We start from the raw sequence: 21,262 nt of genomic DNA on the forward strand, positions 1-21,262 counted from the left end.
TCAGGGTGCACGAGGGGGTTCCGGGCTGGGGCAGGGGGTTTTGGGGTGGAGGTGCAGACTCTGGGGTGGGGCTGGGGATGAGGGGTTTGGGGTGCAGGAGGGTGCTCCGAGCCAAAGGCGTGAGGGCGATCAGGGCTGGGGCAGGGGGTTGGGGCGTGGGAGGGGGTCAGGGGTCCAGGTTCTGGGCGGCGGTTACCTCAAGCAGCTCCCGGAAGCAGTGGCTTGTCCTCCCTCTGGCTCCTACGTGGAGGTGCGGCCAGGTGGCTCTGCGTGCTGCCCTGTCCGCAGGCACCCCCCCTGCAGCTCCCATTGGCTGTAGTTTCTGGCCAATGGGAGCTGCAGAGCTGGCACTTGGGGCGGGAACAGCGTACGGAGCCCCCTGGCTGCCCCTACACATAGGAGCCAAAGGGGGGACATGTTCCTGCTTCCAGAAGCCGCGGCTGACTTATCCCTGCTGTGCCGCTGACCGGACTTTTAATGGCCTGGTCAGTGGTGCTGACCAGAGCCACCAGGGTCCCTTTTCGACCAGGTGTTCCGGTCAAAACCCGGACACCTGGCAACCCTGCTAGTGCCTTAACCATTGGCCTGGCCTTCCTCTGGCTTACGAGTCCAACTCCTCCTTGGTCCTGGCCATTCAACACTCCCCTCGGCTCCCTGCCCCCTAGAGCAAACTGCCCTGTGCTGCAGGCTTTGCTCTGCATAGAGACCCACGCCTGGGCTCCTCTGCTCAGCAGGGTCCCGGGAACAGGCTGTGAGCACAAGAGACAACAAACCAGGACTGGTTCCTCGCCTTCCCCACCAGTCCCCCCTCAGGCAATGACACCCCCCCGGTCCCTGCGCTCTGGCTGCGAGGTACATGCAGTGATGACAGGGGGTGCCTACCTGCATTCCTCTTCTGTCATCTTGGCAGGATCCGTACAGCTGCTAAACTTCCCCTAGGTTTAAGCAGAGAGCAGAAGAATCAGGGATTGTACTGTGAACCGCAGGGGGCCTGACTGATAGACCTGGGGAGCAAGGACAAGGGCAGCTGCTGGCAACTGCAGTACATCCTGACATGACCCCACGGCTTGGCCCCGACCCAGGGGGCAGCGTCTCCACGGCCCATTCCAGCCTGAAAGGGGCTGGTTAGTGCCAGCCGTGAGCGTCTGGGCCCTACCCCAGCTGGGCCTTTCCTTAGAGGTGCTTAGAGCCCAGCCAGATGTGCCAGCCCTCAACTCTCCCTGCGCAGTCAGCAGCACTGACAACCCCTAGGAGCCCTGCAAGGCCCGAAGGCCAGACCACTGCTGCAGCAACCCGTAGCACTTCTAGCCAAAGAGTCACGTCAACCTCATCCATTCGCACAACAGCGCAAGCGCAGACCTGCCTGCAGTGCCACGGGTGGTCAGGAGGAAACACCTGTGATCCTGCAACACGGTGGGGAGCTGGAGCGGGCGGGGGAAACCGAGTCACAGGTGGGGAAGGGACTGGCCCAAGGCTACCTGGCTGGTCAGCACCAAAGCTGGCAAGAGACCCCCAAATTGGCTGACTCCCACTGGGCCATGGGGCTGCCTTGCGTGGGCACAGATTATGCATACACTGCCCTGTTCTGCCTGCAGCATGCTGGTACCCCCAAGGGGATGAATTTCTAACATGGGAGAATCCCCTCTCTTAAAAGAAACGAAGAGGAGCCACTTCCTGGAGCTTCCCTGAGCTCAGCTCCACCCCAGCTCTCCCCAGGACAGGGAGGGTTGGGGGATACCAGCGCTGGGTTCTGGCCGGGAGGGGCTCTCACCTTGAAGAGCTGCACCCCGATGCAGGCCAACATGAACTGCAGCAGGGTGGTGACAATCACAATGTTGCCGATGGTCTTGATGGCCACGAACACGCACTGGACTACGTGCTAGAGAGAGAGAGAGGCCAATGCAGAGATGGGCCAGGCCTGCAGCACCACGACCTGCTGTGGGTATCGGCCGTGCCCCTGTGTAGGGGAAGGGGCCATCCCAGACACAGACGGGGGACACAGCACCACACCGGTGTGCAGGGGACACGGCCGTCCCAGACACAGATGGGGGACCCAGCACCACACCAGGGGAAGCGGCCATCCCAGACACAGACGGGGGACACAGCACCACACTGGTGTGCAGGGGAAGCGGCTGTTCCAGATGCAGCCAGGGGACCTAATACAAAACCAATGGGTTGCCTCCCAGCTGCCCACAGACACCTAACAAAACACCCGGGTAAGAGTGAAATCAGGTGGCCTGAGCCCTGGGACGTGCAGTCCTGGGATCCTGCTCAGATGGCCCATGATCTGGCAGGTCCTGGATTCCTGGGGCAGATCTGAGGGGGGCCGTGTCCACCCCCTATGGAGGGCCTTTGTCCCCGCCTTGCTCTCACCTTCAGCCCCTTTGCTCTGTTAATGGCCCGCAGCGGCCGCAGGACTCTCGGCACCCTCAGGATTTTCACCACGGAGATGGCGCTGGACCTGGGGAGGGCGGGGGGAGACGGGGTGACTCAGCCAGCTTGGGGTCTGGCCAGACAAATCAGCTCCTCATACGCCATCAGGAGCCAAACCGGCCTGCAGCGATGCATCGGGGGAGAGCCAACACCTGTGCCCCTCCAACATGGGCAGGGGAGCTGTACCTGCCAGGGACAGGAGGGGGCAGACTGGGGGGACAGGCAGGCGAGGAGGGGGCATGCTGGAGGGGGCAGGCTGGGGGACATGCTTGGAGGGCAGGCCGGGGGGTGCAGAGCAGCAGGGGCAGGAGGGGGCAGTCTGGGGGGAATGCTTGGGGGGCAGGCCGGGAGGTACAGAGCGGGAAGGGACGTGCTGGGGAGACCGGCTGGCGGTGTGCTGCAGGGGGCAGGCTGGGGGGTGCGGAGCGGGAGGGGGCGCGCTGCGGGGCAGGCTGGCGGTGTGCTGCAGGAGGCAGGCTGGGGGGTGCAGAGCAGGAGGGGGCGCGCTGGGGGGCAGGCTGGCGGTGTGCTGCAGGGGGCAGGCTGGGGGGTGCGGAGCGGGAGGGGGCGCGCTGGGGGGCAGGCTGGCGGTGTGCTGCAGGGGGCAGGCCGGGGGGTGCGGAGCGGGAAGGGGCGTGCTGGGGGGGCTGGCTGGCGGTGTGCTGCAGGGGGCAGGCTGGGAGGTGCGGAGCGGGAAGGGGCGTGCTGGGGGGGCTGGCTGGCGGTGTGCTGCAGGGGGCAGGCTGGGGGATGCGGAGCGGGAGGGGGCGCGCTGGGGGGCAGGCTGGCGGTGTGCTGCAGGGGGCAGGCCGGGGGGTGCGGAGCGGCAGGGGCAGGAGGACAGGCCGGGAGCATGCTCTGGCGGGGCTAGGCTGTCATGTGTTCTAGGAGGGGATTGCAATCCAGTTTGACAGAGCTCCCCAAGGGCAGCACTTCCAGGCGCTTCCCACCGTGGGGGAAGGGGCAGGCGGCTGCACAGTACATCAGTAGCAGAGTTGGGCCTAGCCCCCAGGATCGCTGACATCCCTATCCTGAGCCCTAGCCCCTAGGCCACATTCCCACCCACCATGAGGAACAGAACCCAGGAGTCCTGAAGGAACTTGGGGGAGGAGGAAGGCAATTCCAGATTGAAGTGAGTGCCTGCCCTCAAAATCCTTGCGTATCCAATTCATGTCATAGCCTCTCCTCCCCATTCTCAGGGGTTGTTTATTTCCTTACTCCCAACAGTGTGGCTGGATGACTTTGTGGCACTGAATAGTGTATGAATGCTAATGCAAGGGGAATCAACCAACTCACATGCTTCTGGGCACAGGCTGATTGTCACAGGGATCAGGAGGGAATTACTCCCCACCCTCCATCTACAGCCCTGCATCTGCCCAGGTGCATCCCTACCATCTGCAGCATCAGTTACTGGTCATTGCTGGAGGTGAGATACTAGGCTAGACAGACCAATGGCCTAACCCATCCTACGTCTCTATTGCCAACGTAGATGACAGCACAGCAGATGGCCCTATCCTCTGCTGAACAGGCAGACCTGTTGCTACAACGGGTGCTTACTCAATTCCCATGGAGATGAGGGAGACAGCAACCACCAGCAGTTCCAGGATGTTGAAGTAGTTCCGGCAGAAGGACCCCTTGTGAAGGAATGCACCGTATGCGGTCATCTGAAGGGAAGAAGAGGGGAGTTAATGGGAACGGGGCAGATCACCTCTGATCCTCTCTCTTTTTAGTGACTGCTGCTCATGAAAGAAGCCAGATTAGAGCCCTGGACACTTAAGTCCTCTCTAGATCCACAGAATAGGCACAGTAAAGGAAGCTTATCATGTACCACTGAGCCAGCGAGCCTCAGCCCCACCCCACAGGAGTCTCTCCAGGGAGTTCATTCTCCACAGCCCATTCTTGGCCCAGCTGCCAATTGTGATGGTGCTTTTCTCACGCAGACACCTGTGGCCTAGGAACTGGGCTGACAGCCACTAAACAAATGCTTCCCTGGGCGCCCAACCGGCCACAGTAGAGCACGGCCCGCAGGGCCTTCTCTGACTGGTCCGTCTAGAGTGGGACTCAGGAGCAGAGCTGGTCAAAACTCGGCATTTCTGTTTCGGGGGAAATTTCGACACATCATCATTTGGTTTTGGTCCCGATTGGAACAAAAAAAATATTTTCAAAATATCCCATGAAATGGAAGTTTTGAAAAATGTTGGTTCTGGAACACTTTGAAATTTTGTTTTATTTTATTTTATTTTATTTCTTTTTTGTTTGTTTGTTTAATATTTTTATTTTTCTATTATTTAATGACATGTCTGTGGCATACACTACTACTGGTGTCGTAAAATGACATAATCATTTAATTATTCTATTGATTTTATTTTAAATGTTTAATAACGGGTGCTTCAGTCTAGCAGAGAAAGGCATAATATAGTCCCATGGCTGGAAGTTGAAACTAGACAAATTCAGGCTGGAAAGAAGGTGTAAATTGTTTACAGTGAAGGTAATTAATCATAGGAGCAATTTACCCAGGGACGTGGTGGAGACTCCAGCACTGACAATTTTTAAATCAAGAGGGGATGTTTTTCTAAAGGCATTCTCTACGTTCTATGGTCTGTGTCACATAGTAGGTCAAACCAGGTGATCGTAATGGTGCCTTCTAGCCTTGGAATGGATTAATCTGTGCATTTTTAAAACAGTTAAGGACAGCTGCTACTTAGCACTGATTGAAACATCTTCTCTTCTAGGTCAAAATGTCTGCGGTTTGCGTTGTAACTCCAGTGTCAAACTATTTCATTACAACACAAACAGGAGACATTTTGATCTAAAAGAAAAGCGAAGCTGTTTCAATCCATGCTAAGTGGCAGCTGCCCTTAAAGAGTTTTAAAATAAACTATATTAAAATAATATTTCTGCTAGGGCTGTCAAGCGATTAAAAAAATTAATCGTGATTAAAAAAATTAATATTGATTAATCTTGCTGTTAAACAATAATAGAATACCATTTCTTTAAATATTTTTGGATGTTTTCTACATTTTCAAATATATTGATTTCAATTACAACACAGAATACAAAGTGCACAGTGCTCACTTTATATTTATTTTTGATTACAAATACTTGCACTGTAAAAAACAAATGAAATAGTATTTTTCAATTCACCCAATAAAAGTACTGTAGTGCAATCTCTTTATCATGAAAGTTGAACTTAAAAATGTAGAATTATGTACAAAAAATAACTGCATTCAAAAATAAAACAATGTAAAACTTTAGAGCCTACAAGTCCACTCAGTCCTATTTCTTGTTCAGCCAATCACTCAGACAAACAAGTTTGTTTACATTTGCAGGAGCTAATGCTGCCCGCTTCTTATTTACAATCTCACCTGAAAGTGAGAACAGGTGTTTTCATGGCACTGTTGTAGCCGGCATCATTAGTTATTTACATGCCAGATGAGCTAAAGATTCATATGTCCCTTCATGCTTCATCCACCATTCCAGAGGACATGCGTCCATGCTGATGACAGGTTCTGACTGATAACAATCCAAAGCAGAGCGGACCGACGCATGTTCATTTTCATAATCTGAGTCAGATGCCACTAGCAGAAGGTTGATTTTCTTTTTTGGTGGTTCGGGTTCTGTAGTTTTTGCATCAGAACACTGCACTTTTAAGACTTCCAAAAGCATGTTCCACACCTTGTCCCTCTCAGATTTTGGAAGGCACTTCAGATTCTTAAACCTTGGGTTCAGTGCTGTAGTTTTCTTTAGAAATCTCACATGGTACCTTCTTTGCATTTTGTCAAATCTGCAGCAAAAGTGTTCTTAAAATGAACAACATGTGCTGGGTCATCATCTGAGACTGCTATAACATGATATATGGCAGAATGCGGGTAAAACAGAGCCAGAGACATACAGTTCTCCCCCAAGGAGTTCAGTCACAAATTTTATTAATGCATTATTTTTTTAACAAGCGTCATCAGCATGGAAGCCTGTCCTCTGGAATGGTGGCCGAAGCATGAAGGGGCATACGAATATTTAGCATAGCTGGCATGTAAATACTTTGTAATGCCAGCTACAAAAGTGCCATGTGAACGCCTGTTCTCACTATCTGGTGACATTGTAAATAAGAAGCAGGCAGCAGTATCTCCAGTCAATGTAAACAAACTTTAGAGACTGGGAATGGTTGGGTCATTACACTAATTGAATTTTTTTCCCCATGTTAAGTTCTCCTCACACCTTCTATGGGTCATCTCGATTATCACTTCAAAGGGTTTTTTTCTTCTGCTGCTGATAGCTCATCTCAATCGATTGGCCTCTTACAGTTGGTATGCGTTCTTCCACCTTTTCACGTTCTCTGTATCTATAAATATCTTCTGTCTGTGTGTTCCATTCTATGCATCCGAAGAAGCTTATGCTGAAATAAATTTGTTAGTCTCTAAGGTGCCACAAATACTCCTATTCTTTTTGCAGATACAGACTAACACGGCTGCTACTTTGAAACCTTTTTTGTCTGAGTGATTGGCTGAACAAGAAGTAGGATCGAGTGGACTTGTAGCCTCTAAAGCAGGGGTTCGGGACCTTGTGACGGGTTGGATCACAGAAACCCCCTTGGGAGCTGCCACCCGGTGTGCAAAGACTACCCCTGCTTCTGTTTTCCCTGCCAGCTCAGGACTCCAGCACCCTGTCTTGCTGAGCCAGACACTTCTGTCTGGCTCTAACACGGACCCAAGGTCTGAATCACTTGTCCCAAAGATGCAAGTTTCCCTGAAAACAGCTCACAGTAGTGTGCTTGTCTTTAGCACTCAGATGCCCAACTCCCAATGGGGTCTAAACCCAGATAAATCCTTTTTACCCTGCATAAAGCTTATGCAGGGCAAACTCATAAATTGTTCGCCCTCTATAACACTGATAGAGAGATATGCACAGCTGTTTGCTCCCCCAGGTATTAATACATACTCTGAGTAAATTACTAAATAAGAAGTGATTTTATTAAATACAGACAGTAGGATTTAAGTGGTTCAAAGTAGTAACAGACAGAACAAAGTAAGTCACCAAGCAAAATAAAATCAAATGCGCAAATCTATGCCTAATCAAACTGAATACAGATAATTTCCTCACCAGTTCCAGAGTGCTCCCTTTTACAGGCTAATCTTCTTTTAGCCTGGGTCCAGCAATCACTCACACCCCCTATAGTTACTGTCCTTTGTTTCAGTCTCCTTCAAGTATCCTGGGGGGGGGGGGGGTGGAGAGGCTCCTTCTTTAGCCAGCTGAAGACAAAATGGAGGGGTCTCCCACGGATTTAAATAAACTCTCTCTTGTGGGTGGAGACCCCCCCTCCTCCCTCCTATGCAAAGTTCAGCTCCAAGATGGAGTTCTGGGGTCACCTGGGCAAGTCACATGTCCCTGCATGACTCAGTCTTTACAGGCTGAAGCCATTGTCCACATGGTATCTTGCATGTTTTCAGAAAAACTTCTTATGTGGATTGGAACATTCCAAGATGCATTGTTCCCCAAGTGTTTCCTGATCAGGTACTTAACCTGGCGAATTCCTTCCTAAAGAAGCTGACCAAATGCCTCACAGAGCTTACTTAGAAATCAAGCAAGCATACAGCCCAAATTCTTAACCTCAAGTGGAAAATGATATATATGTACAAATAGGATAAATTATTAGTAGACCATAACCTTTACGGAGATATGTTACGTGGCACAGGCGGCACAAAACATATTTCAGTTATATCATACATACATTTATAAACACTCCCCCCATAAAGCCTTATGGGGTACGCTGTCACAGACCTCTCAGGGGGTCACAAGGTTATTACATGGGGGGTTGAGAGCTGTCAACCTCTCCCAAACCCCGCTTTGCCTCCAGCATTTAGAATGGTGTTATATAAAAAAGTGTTCTTAATTTATAATGGGGGTCGCACTCAGAAGCTTCCTATGTGAAAGGGGTCACCAGTAAAAAAGGTTTGAGAGCCACTGCTCTAAAGCAAGGGTGGCCAACCTGAGCCTGAGAAGGAGCCAGAATTTACCAATGTACATTGCCAAAGAGCCACAGTAATATGTCAGCAGACCCCCATCAGCTCCCCGCCATCCCCTGCCCACCAGCAGCCCTGCCGATCAGCACCTCCCCCTCCCTCCCCGCACCTCCCAATCAGCTGTTTTGTGGTGTGCAGGAGGCTCTGGGTGGGGGGAGGAACGAGGACACGTAAGGCTCAGGGGAGGGCGCGGGAAGGAGTGGAGTAGGGGCAGGGCCTGTGGCAGAGCCAGGGGTTGAGCAGTGAGCACCCCCCGGCACATTGGAAAGTTGGCGCCTGTAGCTCCAGCCCCAGAGTCGGTGCCTATACAAGGAGCCGCATGTTAACTTCTGAAGAGCCGCATGTGGCTCCGGAGGCACAGGCTGGCCACCCCTGCTCTAAAGTTTTGCATTGTTTTGTTTTTGAATGCAATTATGGAACCAAAAAAATCTACATTTGTAAGTCGCATTTTCACAATAAAGAGATTGCACTCCAGTACTTGTATGAGGTGAACTGAAAAATACTATTTCTTTTATTTATCATTTTTACAGTGCAAATATCTGTAATCAAAAATAATATAAAGTGAGCACTGTACACTTTGTATTCTGTGTTGTCATTGAAATCAATATATTTGAAAATGTAGAAAAACATCCACAAATATTTAACAAATTTCAAGTGGCATTCTATCGATTAACAGTGCGATTAAAACTGCGACTAATCGTGATTTTTTATTTAATCGCATGAGTTAACTGCGATTAATTGACAGCCCTAATTTCTATTATATTATGACATGTCACAGTAATAGGGCATATTATGGGTGTACATTAATGGCAGTTGCTAGTTCGTATTGATGGAAACCTATTGCACTGTTACTCCTGCCATGGTATGAAATAATGTAAACATGAAAAAAGAAAGGACATCAAATTCTAAACAACATTTTGAACATTTCCAAACCTCTTTTTTTTTGGCAGGAATTTTTGTCAGAATCAACACAATTTCATGACAAATTTCAGTTTTGGAGAAACTAACGAAAAACGTTTGAGGCAAATGTTCTGACTAGCTGTACGGAGGGGGCCGCCCTAGTGGTGACAGTAAGTGGCACAGGCTGGCCAGAGAACCCCCAGTGTCTGTCTGTGTGCAGCAGCAGCCTCAATCAAAGATTCCCCATCCACTGGTGACGCCTGCCTCTGCTCTGCCCCGATCAGCGGCTCCCCTCACCGCTGGCATCACCCCATTATGCACTGGCTCCAGAAAGATGGGGTGTGACTCACCTTCAGGACTATTTCAACTGTGAACACGGAGGTGAAGCCGATATCCCAGAACCTGAAGATAAAAATAAGGGAGAGGTTTTGGTAACTCAGGAGACCAGATGTTATTTGAACGTCCTACAACCAGGAGCTTTGGCAGACAGACGGCACACTGCCCCGCTGAATGGAAACTGCACACCTGGTGCTAATAATAAATACAACAATAATAATACATGCTTTGCACTGTGACTGCTTCTTTCGCGCCAGCATCTTTAAGACACTAATGAATTAAGCCTCCCAGCCCCCAAAGCAGTCAGAAAAGGATTATCCTTAGCAGAACACAGCAGTCCAAGGGTTAGAGCCCAGGAGACAGGATTCCTAGCTACTGTTCCCATCTTTGGGAGGGGAGAGTGTTCATAGAATCATAGAAGATTAGGGTTGGAAGGGACCTCAGGAGGTCATCAAATCCAACCCCCTGCTCAGAGCAGGAACAACCCCAACTAAATCATCCCAGAGAGGGCTTTGTCAAGCCGGAACTTAAAAACCACTAAGGATGGAGATTCCACCACCTCCCTAGGTAACCCATTCCAGTGCTTCACCACCCTCCTAGTGAAATCGTTTTTCCTAATATCCAACCTAGACCTCCCTCACTGCAACTTGAGACCATTACTCCTCATTCTGTCATCTGCCATCACTGAGAACAGCCGAGCTTCATCCTCTTTGGAACCCCTGTTTAGGTAGTTGAAGGCTGCTATCAAATCCCCTCTCACTCTTCTCTTCTGCAGACTAAATAATCCCAGTTCCCTCAGCCTCTCCTTGTAAGTCATGTGCCCCAACCCCTGATCATTTTCATTGCCCTCCGCTGGACTCTCTCCAATTTGTCCACATCCCTTTTGTAGTGGGAGGCCCAAAACTGGACACAGTACTCCAGATGTGGCCTCGCCAGGCAGTGTTCTAGTGGTTAATGCTGGCGATTTAGGGTCAGGACTCCTGGGTTCAATTCCTGGTTCTGGGAAACGACCATGGCCTAAGGTGTCAGGATCCCTGGGTTCTTTTCCCAGCTCTGTAAGCATCTAGCTGGGTGACCTTGAGCAAGTAATTTCCCCTCTCTGGGCCTCAGTTTCCCTGTGTGTAAAACGAGGTTAGTGACAGTGCTTTGGGGTCCTCAGATGAAAGGCTCTGTGCATTCACAGTATTACAATCCAAGACAATTTAAAGGTGGGGAATCTGAGGCACAGAGTGATGTTAAGTGACTTGCCAGTGATCACACAGGCAGTTAGTGGCAGTGCTAGGGGCAGAAGCCAGGAGTCCTGATTCCAGTTTTTTAGAGCAGTCCCATTTTACCTCAGCTGTGTGCCCCACGCTGCTGAGCTTTCCATGGAAACCTAAGCCAGCAGTCCAGTGATTGAGGGGCCCACCAATGGCTCAGGCCCCTGCAATGGCAGGGATTTGTTTTATTGAGACTTACCCAGCGGGTCCTTGCAAGTGATCTGTGCCCCAGAGGAAGGCAAAACCAGCCAGCCCCAAGATGCCAGCCGGTGTGACCTGGGGGAAAACTCCTTCCTCACCCCAAATATGGTGATCGGTTGGACCCTGAGCACGTGAGCAAGAACCAGCCAGCCGAGCGCCTGACAGCACGAATGCTTGGTGCCACCTCTGCACCCTGCCCAATGGCCCACCTCCAGCCGTGGAGTTCTGATGAATAACTCCATCCACACTTGTGGGGTCTCCGAGTGCTTCACAGAGCAATGGACTTCTCTGTGGGTATCCCTACCGCTCCCTGCACCACAGGGGCCGAGCAGATCCCAGCGGGGAACGAATGGAACCTCACAGGGCAGCTTTATTATCCCTCTGCTACAGACTGGGATGGTGAGGCACAGAGAGGAAGTGACTGGCCCAGGGCCACAAAGTAAAGTTAGTGCCAGCCAGGAATGAGAACCCAGAATCCCCTGCTGCAGCTCTGGAACAGGTTTTCCTTCCAGAGCCAGGAAAAAAACCAAGGACTCCTGATTCCTCATCCCCTGCACTAAACTCTCCTTGCGCACAAGGCGATAGCCTGGCAAGCAGTCCCCTGAAGCTGCACATTTCTGGTGGCTCAAATGGCTTTCCCCAACAGCCCATCCTGGGAACCTTGTTCCTGAAGGACACAGGCCGGATGGGATCCTCGGCCGCCAGGGAGACGCTGCTGAGCAGGATGAAGAGCAGGATGAAGTTGGTGAACCAGGTGGCGTTGACGATTCGGTGGCACAGCACTCGGATCCTGGGGAAGGGAGAGAGGGGAGGCAGGCAGTCAAAGCATTGTCAGCTCCAAGGGGCTGAGTGACAGCCCAGGTTAGAGCTTGGGGAGTGGTGCAGCTGGGGAGATCCCTGCGTGAGTCTCGGGGGTGGTACCCCTCATTCTGTGTGCCCGGCATGCTTCTACCCTGGGACAGCGTGTGGGCACAGCTGGCTCCAGAGGCTGGAACAGCCCATTACAGTTAAAGGTGTTACTTTGTAGCTCAGTCGGGAGGTTCCAGGTTCTATCCTCGCTGATCACTGCTGGGTGTCTGACAGATGGGAGGAGAAGCAGCACCTACTTGTTGGTTGGGCTGAAGATGAAGAAGGCACTGGCTTCGGGCATGGGTACTGCTTTCTCCTTGAGCTGCAGCTCTGCCAGGGGGCGTGGCTGAGGGCTCAGGGGGATTTTTCGGGCTCATCTTCCTCATCGTCACCTGTGGAGCAGCCAGAGGGAGGGAAACATAGTCAGTCACTTTGAGTTCGCATGTTGGGGTCATTCACTTAGCAGCAGCCAAAAAAAAAAAAACCTTAGCTAAAACTTAGAGGTAGAGAAGGATCACTTGACCCCTTTCCATCCTGGGCAGCCAATGAGGGATTGTTTCCTTAACCATCCGGAGTTGGGGATGATGAGACCCCGTGGTCCAGCTGCAGGATGAGTCAGCAAAACAGCTCTGACCCTCCATGCAGGGATCAGGAACCTGACATCTGGCCATGTTTCCTTTTATGCTGGGCAGAGAGATTGTGGCCACCACAGTTAGACGAAGGGCTGTGGCTCCTCTCGCACCCCACAGCCCCTGGGGGTACTCACACTCCCACTGTGGAGCAAGATGCTGCTTGCCATTAGAGACCCATAGGACAAAACCCTGGGGTATCCCCCGACGTCCTGACTTCAAATCCACCAGGCCAAACCCAGCTCCCATTGTTCTCAGTGTGTGTGTGGGGGGGTCCCCCATCTTATGTCGCCTAGTGCACCCCCTAGTGGCCAGCAGGACTCACCCGTCAGTGAGGCAAGTAACACCCCACAAGCAATGGAAGAGGCATGTGCAGAGTCTGGTATCCTCCCCAGAGAGAGGTAGAACTCCCTGATCATGCCCCTACCCTCATACACAGACCAAGTGCTGCAGAGAACTGCACAGAGTTTATTCCAGCTCGGCGTCTGCTGGAAACAAACCATGTGGCTTTCTGCATCATAATAAGCCACTAGCTGAGCTGCACTCTTGGGACCAGAGCCCTCCAATGGGATTTCTCTCTGCAAGCCACCCCAACCCTTTCCATCGCTCCCTCAGTCTCTCCGGCTGGAGGCAAGGATCAAGCCAGAGCCTTACCTGGGAAGTCAGCAGAAGGGTAGGGGTCTTTGATCTCATTCACGTTTGATTCAAACTCGTCCACTTTTAACTGAGAAGGAGAGAGAGAGGCGACTAACTGAGCATCCCGGAAACACCACCCGTGGCACTGCCAGGGCTCTGCGAGCCAGCCTTCCGCAGGCCAGCGGGACAATGCTGCAGGCGAGAGGCAGGGAGAGCTCCCCCGATCTCCCACTGGGGCAGGAGCCATCTGTTTGTTCTGTGTTTGTACAGTGCCTGGCACAATGGGGCTCTGACCCACGACGGAGGCTCCTAGGCAGAAGCGGATTAAGGTTCCGTGGGGCCTTGGGCCAGAGCAAGTGGGGGGCCCCTCCCCACCCCTTCCACCTGTGGCCCCACCCACAGCCCCACCCCTTTCTGCCCCTTCCCCTGGGGCCCGCCCCTGTTCCACCCAGGGTCCTCCTCATTCTGCCCCCCCACTGCAGCCCCACAACCCCTTTTGCTCCTTTCTGCCCCCCCCCACTGCACCCCAAGACCAAGAAGCTCTGTCCCGTGCCACGGCCCTGGGGCCACAGCAGGGTGTGAGAGCTCCTTCAGTCCCAGGGTCTGGATGCTGAGGCTTCCCCTGCCACCCCCGTGCTTCTCTGTGGGACCAGGGTCTGGCTGCTGTGGAGGGGGCTTCCCCTGCCCAACACTTCTGCCACGGAACAGGGTCAGTGCGTGGGGGCTTTCCAGCCTCACCCGCCCGGCGGCCGCAGCTCCAGGCTTTCGCTGCTGCCAGCAGATTTTTTTCCGGGGGCCCCCCCAGTTGGCTGGGGCCCCAGGCCCAGTGGCTAATCTGCCACTGCTCCTAGGCGCTACCATAATAGAAATAATTAATAATAAATAACATGGGGCAGGGGAGCCAGGATCACTGGCCAGTTGGACAAGGGCCTCTGATGGGCCCTATATGTGTGTGTGTCTGTGAACACGTGTGTGTAGAAAGATCTTGAGTGGAAACTCCACCGAGACAGTCCTTTGATACGGGACCTTTGATCCTGGGCCTGTACCCACTGAGTCCCACTCCCCGTCCCCCCTCCACGCTTTTTGGGAGGGGACAGGGAAAGCAGGCTCGCTTGTCAGAGGAATGATCCGGGCCTACAGGGCATACAGAATGGACGTCTTGCTACAAGTCGCCGGAGATGCGTCTGCTGAAGCTCAGGATTTTGTCCCCAGTCATTCCGTGGGCCCTGGGGAAATCTCCCTCCCTCCTGGCATGGCCATCCACCTTTCATGCACGACAGGACAAATAATGGGAAGACATTACTGCTGGGTACCGTACTCCTCAACTGCCAGGGAAAGTTCACCTAGACATTTGTTCAGACGAGCTCAGAGGGGTCGCGGCACTGACCTTGGCTGTGGTGGGGATTCCTTCAGCCTTGGCTTTCTGCTCCAGCTTCTTGGCCAGCAGGAGCTTTTCCTCCTCAGATTTCTCTGGGTAACTTCTGGACGGGGGAACCACAAAAGAGAGGTGAGGAGTGAGGCCATGGCAGAGATGCAATGAATGCTGCTGAGATGATGCCCAAGACCAGCAGCTCACATTGATTTGCAAGCCCTGGGCCCTTGGGGGTTCCCGCTTTTAAGCAGCAGAGAGCAGCACCGACCTGGACATTTTCCTCCGCTTCTTCTCCTCGGCTTTGGCTTTCTGGGCCGACGTCAGGCTCTCGGCCTCGGCCAGATTGTCCACAGCGATGGCCAGGAAGACATTGAGCAGGATATCTGAGAGGGGGTGGGGCTAAGGAGCTTAGGGAGCATGCTCATATGTAAGGAATGAGTCCCTTCCATGGCCCAGGCTTAGCAAGAGCCTGTGTGGTGACACTAAGCAATGTACGCAGGCAGGTAGGGAGAACCCCAGGTTCAGCAACGAGCCCTCTGTGTACCCATGACAGCTGCCTCTTGGCTGTCACCAGTGAATCTCTGTTGGTGTCCCAACGGATTTTTTCATCCCTTTTAACCCCCACTCCTGTTGCATCATTTCCCTCACTCCTGGTACTATGATGTCTGAACATACCATACCCAGCCCCATAGCTCTTCCCCGATGTGTACTTGAACCTAGATGTGACTGTGCTAGATAAGACAAGAAAACGCCCAGCTGTTACTCCCCAACTGGCTAGAAAGAGGATACAGTTCCCGCAGACAAAGAGGATGATGAAGTAAATGCATACCAGCACGCCGGGGAAGGAGGGCCCTTTATAAGCCATGATCCCATTGTACATGATTGAATTCCAATCTTCTCCGGTCAGGATCTGGGAGACAGGGTGAGTGAAAGAACAGGTCAAGTAGAACCATTCCACTGGACCAGAAAGAACAGAACCCAGAAGTCCTGACTCCTTGTTCCCTGCTCTAACCACTAAGTCACACTGTCCCCCAGAGCCCAAAAAAGAACCCAGGTATCCTGACTTCAGCCCCTCCTCTATGCGTTAGACCAGCGGGATTGATGCCCGCTGCACCCCATGCCCCGTACCTGGAAGACACTGATAAGCGCCTGGGGGAAGTTATCGAAGGTGCTGCGCCGCAACTCCATGTCTTCAAAGTCGAACTTCCCGCCGAAGAGCTGCATCCCCAGCAGGGAGAAGATGATGATGATGATGAAGAGGAAGCGGAGGAGGAGCAGGGAGGCGATGGAGCAGACCGAGTTTAGCAGGGATGCCACCAGGTTGCTCAGAGAGGTCCAGTATCTAGCGTGAGGAGAGGCACACAGGCTGCTTACGTCAAGGCGTGCCACTGGGGCGCACAAGCAAAAATGGGGGGCAGGGTGATGAGGGGAATGCCTTGCTCAGTTGGAGGGGGACACTCCATCATCTCATCTCCGCTTGGCCAAATGTCTCCCGTGTGGTCCTGGGACCAGGTGTTAGACAGGAGATGATAAGAATAATGCCTAGCTCTTCTGTGGAGTTTTTCATCAGTAGATCTCAAAGTGCTTTGCAAAAGAGGCCATGTTCCTTGTCCCCATCTCACAGGTGGGGAAACTGAGGCACTGGCCAGGGACATGACTTGCCCCAGGTCTCCCAGCAGGCCAGTGGCAGAGCTGGGAGTAGAAGCCACGTCTCCTGATTCCCATTCAAGTGTGCTCTCCATTAGGAAACACATCCTAGTACTCAGTTCCCGGCTTTGCCACAGATGTCTTGTGCAACCATGGGCCTGGCACTTAGCTCCTCCGTGTCTCCGTTCCCCATGCATGAAACAGGAATAAGGATGCTGCCCTGCCGCACAGGGGGCGTGAGGAGGAATCCGTTGCTCTGATCTTATGGTGATGAGGGCAGATAAGTACCTACCTAGATAGATCTGGGGAGCCAGGTGAACCCCATGCCCAGCTTCCCCCCATTTTCATTATTGCCACCAAATATCCCAACCTAGGGAATGAATCCTGTGGCATTCTCAGCTCCCAGCTCTGTTGTGTCTCTGGGACCCCTCTGGCAGAGCGGGCTCCTGCTCCTGCTCCGGGTAGCTGTGAGGAGCCTCGCTGGGTCCCAAAGGACAGGCTGAGCTGCTGGTTTGTCTCGTGGCAGGAGGGCTCAGACCCTGCACTCTCCACGCCCTCCTTCCAGCAGGGCCGCAGGTAACTAGTCAGAGTGTGGTTTGCCCCACCACTCACAGGACAGCCTGATCAGCTGGGGGCTGATAGCGGTGAGTCAGTGTCAGATTAGAGCCCCAGAGTTCTGTGTCCCAGACCCCCACCCTATTCCCCATTTTTTTATCATCCTGTGGAACTCCTTGCCACAGGACACCACAGAACCAACTACTACAGCTAGATTGTAAAGAGGGCAGGTTAACATTAGGAGCACTAATGGCTGTCCCCACTGCTGCTGTTGAGGCACACAGGAGTATCCGATACTGGAAAGCCTTGAGAAAATCATAACAGAGTGTCAGAGCTAAAGGGGAAGCTCACGCAGCTGGAGGGTGCAGAGAGATTGCCAGCTGTGCCCATTTTCCCACATTCTCCATAGTAAAGGTGACCTGTCAAGGGGGAAAAACATTGGGCTTGGCCTTTTTTTGCTCGCTTCTGAGGGATAAAGCAGGCCTGGAAAGGACGGGTGGATTTGTTTTCAGTGGTATTTTACCCGTTTGCTTTAATTCATGTCTTGGCTACGCTGGAAGACTCGAGGACTAGTAAGATTGTGACACTGCAGGGACCAAGGAAGTGACACCTGGTTAACTGAGAAGGGAAGGGAATTTTACAGGGGCTATTTAAAACTGCTGTTGGGGCAGGGACTGTCTTTTTGTTCTGTGTTTGCACAGCACCTAGCACCATGGGGTCCTGGGCCAGAATGGGGGCTGCTAGGTGCTACCACAATACAACTGAATAATTACAATGTGTTCATTGTCTGGTTTTGTTAAGACTGGGGAGAAAAGCTCTCTGTGTTAAGAATTCCACCATCCTTTCCCTTCAATTAAGGGCTGATAGCGCCCCTGCTCCACATTCCTGAGTCATCCAAAGAGTTCTCCAAGAGAAAGGGAAGACAAGGCTTGATAGCTTTGATAGCCAAGGTACCAAGGAAGAAGGGAAGAAAAAGGTTAAAAACCCCCTTCAGACTTTCTGTTCATATCCCCAAACTCAATAAGGGCCCGGCCCCTCCCTCAGGGCAGACCCCTGCTGGGACAGATAGAAAGGAGAGCGGCACCATGCAGTCCACACGCCTTACCCGCTGAGCACGCCCAGCACCAGGTTGAGAACGAAGAAAGAGCCCTGCAGAATGAGGCTGACGAAATAGATCCAGGGCCACTCGTTCCCGATGGCGTCGTTCACCTGAGCAGGACAGAGGCAGATGAAGATCCAGGGGGAGAACCAAATCCACCTGGCTCAGGTAAGCCCATTACTGGAGTAGCTGAGCACCTCACAGTCTTTACGCATGGGGAACTGAGACACAGAGCGACTAAGAGACTTGCCCACGGTCACAATGGGAGTCTGTGGCAGAGCAGGGAATTGAACCTGGGTCTCCCGGGTTTCAGACTTGTCCCTACTCATTGACCAGCCTTCCTCCCAGGAACCCAGTGGTTAGGGCACTAGTTTAAGGCTTTGAAGACCCAACTCCCTACTCTGCCACAGACTCCTTGTGTGACCTTGAGCAAGTCACTTAGCCTCTGGGTCTCAGCTCCCCATCTGTGCAATGGAGATAATAGCACTGTCCTGCCTGCCTCCCGGGGGGTGAGTGGGGCAGGGGGGGTTAATGACGGTGAAATGCTTTAAGATCTAATGGTGAAAAGCACTGTATAAGAGCTAGGTGGTGGTATTATTAAAAGCCACCAGATACAATATCAGACACTGGCCCAGCAACCTGTGTCTCAAGCTGCCCTCAGCCCACACTCCTGGGAACAAAGGATGCCCAGAAGGGTAACACACCAAGCGCTTTCCAGAGGCAGAGGCGGGACTGGAACTCAGCTCTGCAATTCCCAGCCTGTCCCTGAGCCGTCACACCATCCTTCCTCCCCTACCATTCTTCGTGGCTTGGAGGGCAAGTTTATGGTCGCTTATACCTGAGCTCCAGAGCTGAGGAGCCGTCCGAGGACTCGCTCCCACCAGGCTCCTGTCTTTTAAGGCAAGGGTGGGGTTCGTTTGAGAGTCTCAGCGGTACTTGGACAGGGACTCTCTTGGCTAGGCAGGGTTCAAACACTCTGCTGCACCGGCGGGTGCCACCTTCTCCCTGGGAGCTCATTGCTCAGTGGATACATCATCCAGTAGCTGCAGAGTCTGCGGGGCTCGCTGCCCCGGAAGGATCCCCACCATTTGGGAAGCCTGGCCAGCCCAACCCGCTTAGTACCATGTTCTTGTTCAAAGAGCGTGCCGGCGTCTCCTCCCTCGCAGCCAGCGGGCTCAGGCCTTCACCTACCCAGTAGAGGACTTCCGTCCAGCCCTCCATGGTGATGCACTGGTACACAGTCAGCATGGCGAAGCCAAAATTATCAAAATGGGGGATGCCGTTGTTGGGCCCTGGCCACCCACTCCTGCACTCAGTGCCGTTGAGGGTGCAGTGATACCCGTGGCCGGTGGTGGTGCACGGGGATGGCTTCTCCATTTCCCCTTTGGCAATGATATCTGAGGGTGAAACCGAAGCACAGAAGTCAGGCTGAGCAGAGGAGAAGGACAACTACACTCCTGCTGCTGCTTGTGCCTTAGCCCCCAGCCCCACCCAGAGGAGGGCTCTGGCGCAGTGCAATATACCTCCTAGCCACACCATATAGCCATATAATGCCCCCAGCCATGCCATATAGCCATATAACGCCCCCAGCCATGCCATACACCTCCCAGCCATACCATATAGCCATATAACTCCCCCAGCCATGCCATACACCTCCCAGCCATGCCATATAGCCATATAATGCCCCCAGCCATGCCATAACCCTCCCAGCCACACCATATAGCCATATAACTCCCCCAGCCATGCCATAACCCTCCCAGCCACACCATATAGCCATATAATGCCCCCAGATATGCCATATACCTCTCCATCATGCCATATAGCCTTATAATGCCCCCAACCATGCCATACACCTCCCAGCCATGCCATACACCTCCCCGCCATGCCATGTAGTCATATAACGCCCCCAGATATGGCATACACCTCCCAGCCACGTCATATGGTTATATGGCTATATGGTGTGGCTGGGAGGGTTATGGCATGGCCCCCCCGGCTGGTGGGAGGGTCGCCCACGTTCCAGACCTGTCCCGATGTAGTAGCAAGTCTTGTGCAACTTTCCCTTGAACAGCTCCTGCCCGACGATGGCGTAGATGATGATCATGAAGAGGACCAGTAGGGCGATGTGGAGCAGGGGCACCATGGCCTTGATGATGGAGTTCAGGACCACCTGCAGGACTGCAGCTGAGAGAGAGAGAGAGAGAAGGGTAACAGGTCACACTCACCTCCCCTCCTAACTGGCAGCACGGCGTCTCACAGACACCTTGAACCGCTTCGCCACCGCAGCACATGACAGGGAAGAGAGGGAGGGACCTGGGCCCAGCTCTCACTGGTGTCAACCACTAGGCCATCCTTCCTCCCCAGCATGTGTCCCTATATGTCCCAGGAGGGGGGGGGGTGTGAGAAGGAAAGCCCTGGTGACTGAAATCTCTCAATCCCATTACAGGCAGCAGCAGCTCCAGGCCCCCTCACACTGCCCCAGAGGGATCGGGGAAGGCTGAGTCCCCGCAGTTCATCTCCTTGGGAGATGGTCTCACGATGGGGGCATCTGGCTCCTAGACACTGGGGTGACCCCCACCAGCTCCTTTCACAACAGACTATGGTGGGATTGACGCATGCTGGGTTGTGACGTTATTGACATAAGCTGGGACCATATAGATCATTGTTGCAACCAAAGTCCTGTAGTGGCACCCAAATCTTGTATAAAGGGGGTCAAATGGGGTGTCTAGGACAAGGTTATGGTTTACTAGTTATGATTATGCTGTCTATATGTGTGTATCAGTTTTGTATTCGAAGTTATGAATATTGGCTCTATACTGTCTGTATGGCAAACTTATGCTATACTTCTGGGTGACATCCCAGACAAGCTGAGATTAGCTCTGCCTAGCCTGCTTGATGGCCCATTAAGGACCATCAGCTATACAATGGACCCATTGAGAGAAGGCAGATACGCCTTGTACCTCAGCAAAGTATGCAGGGACTGGCCCATGTGACTCCAGACTCCATGTTGCTGTAATTTAAGAACAAAGAGGTGTTCTTACACCTGGAAAAGACTATATAAGGCTGATGCCTGATCTCCATCTGGTCTTCAATCCTGCTTCTTACCTCTGGAGGAACTTTGCTACAAGCTGAAGCTTTGAACAAAGGACTGAGGACCCATCCCAGCGGGGGATGTATTCCAGAGACTTGATTTGAACCTGCAGTTTATTCCATCGCTGCTGCAAGCCTGAACCAAGAACTTTGCCATTACTGTATGTAATTGATTCCATTTAACCCATTCTAACTCTCATCTCTATCTTTTTCCTTTTATGAATAAACCTTTAGATTTTAGA

The 21,262-nt window shown here is 52.7% G+C and overlaps 1 pseudogene; it reads right to left on the bottom strand.

The window, feature by feature from the left end:
- Positions 1-472: 472 nt before the first annotated feature.
- On the bottom strand, positions 473-20,114 carry LOC135979385 (voltage-dependent L-type calcium channel subunit alpha-1S-like; annotated as a pseudogene).
- Between the last annotated feature and the right edge of the window lie 1,148 nt (positions 20,115-21,262).

Source organism: Chrysemys picta, unplaced genomic scaffold (genome assembly GCF_011386835.1).
Source record: "Chrysemys picta bellii isolate R12L10 unplaced genomic scaffold, ASM1138683v2 scaf799, whole genome shotgun sequence".
In the NCBI taxonomy this organism is placed as follows: Eukaryota; Metazoa; Chordata; order Testudines; family Emydidae; genus Chrysemys; species Chrysemys picta.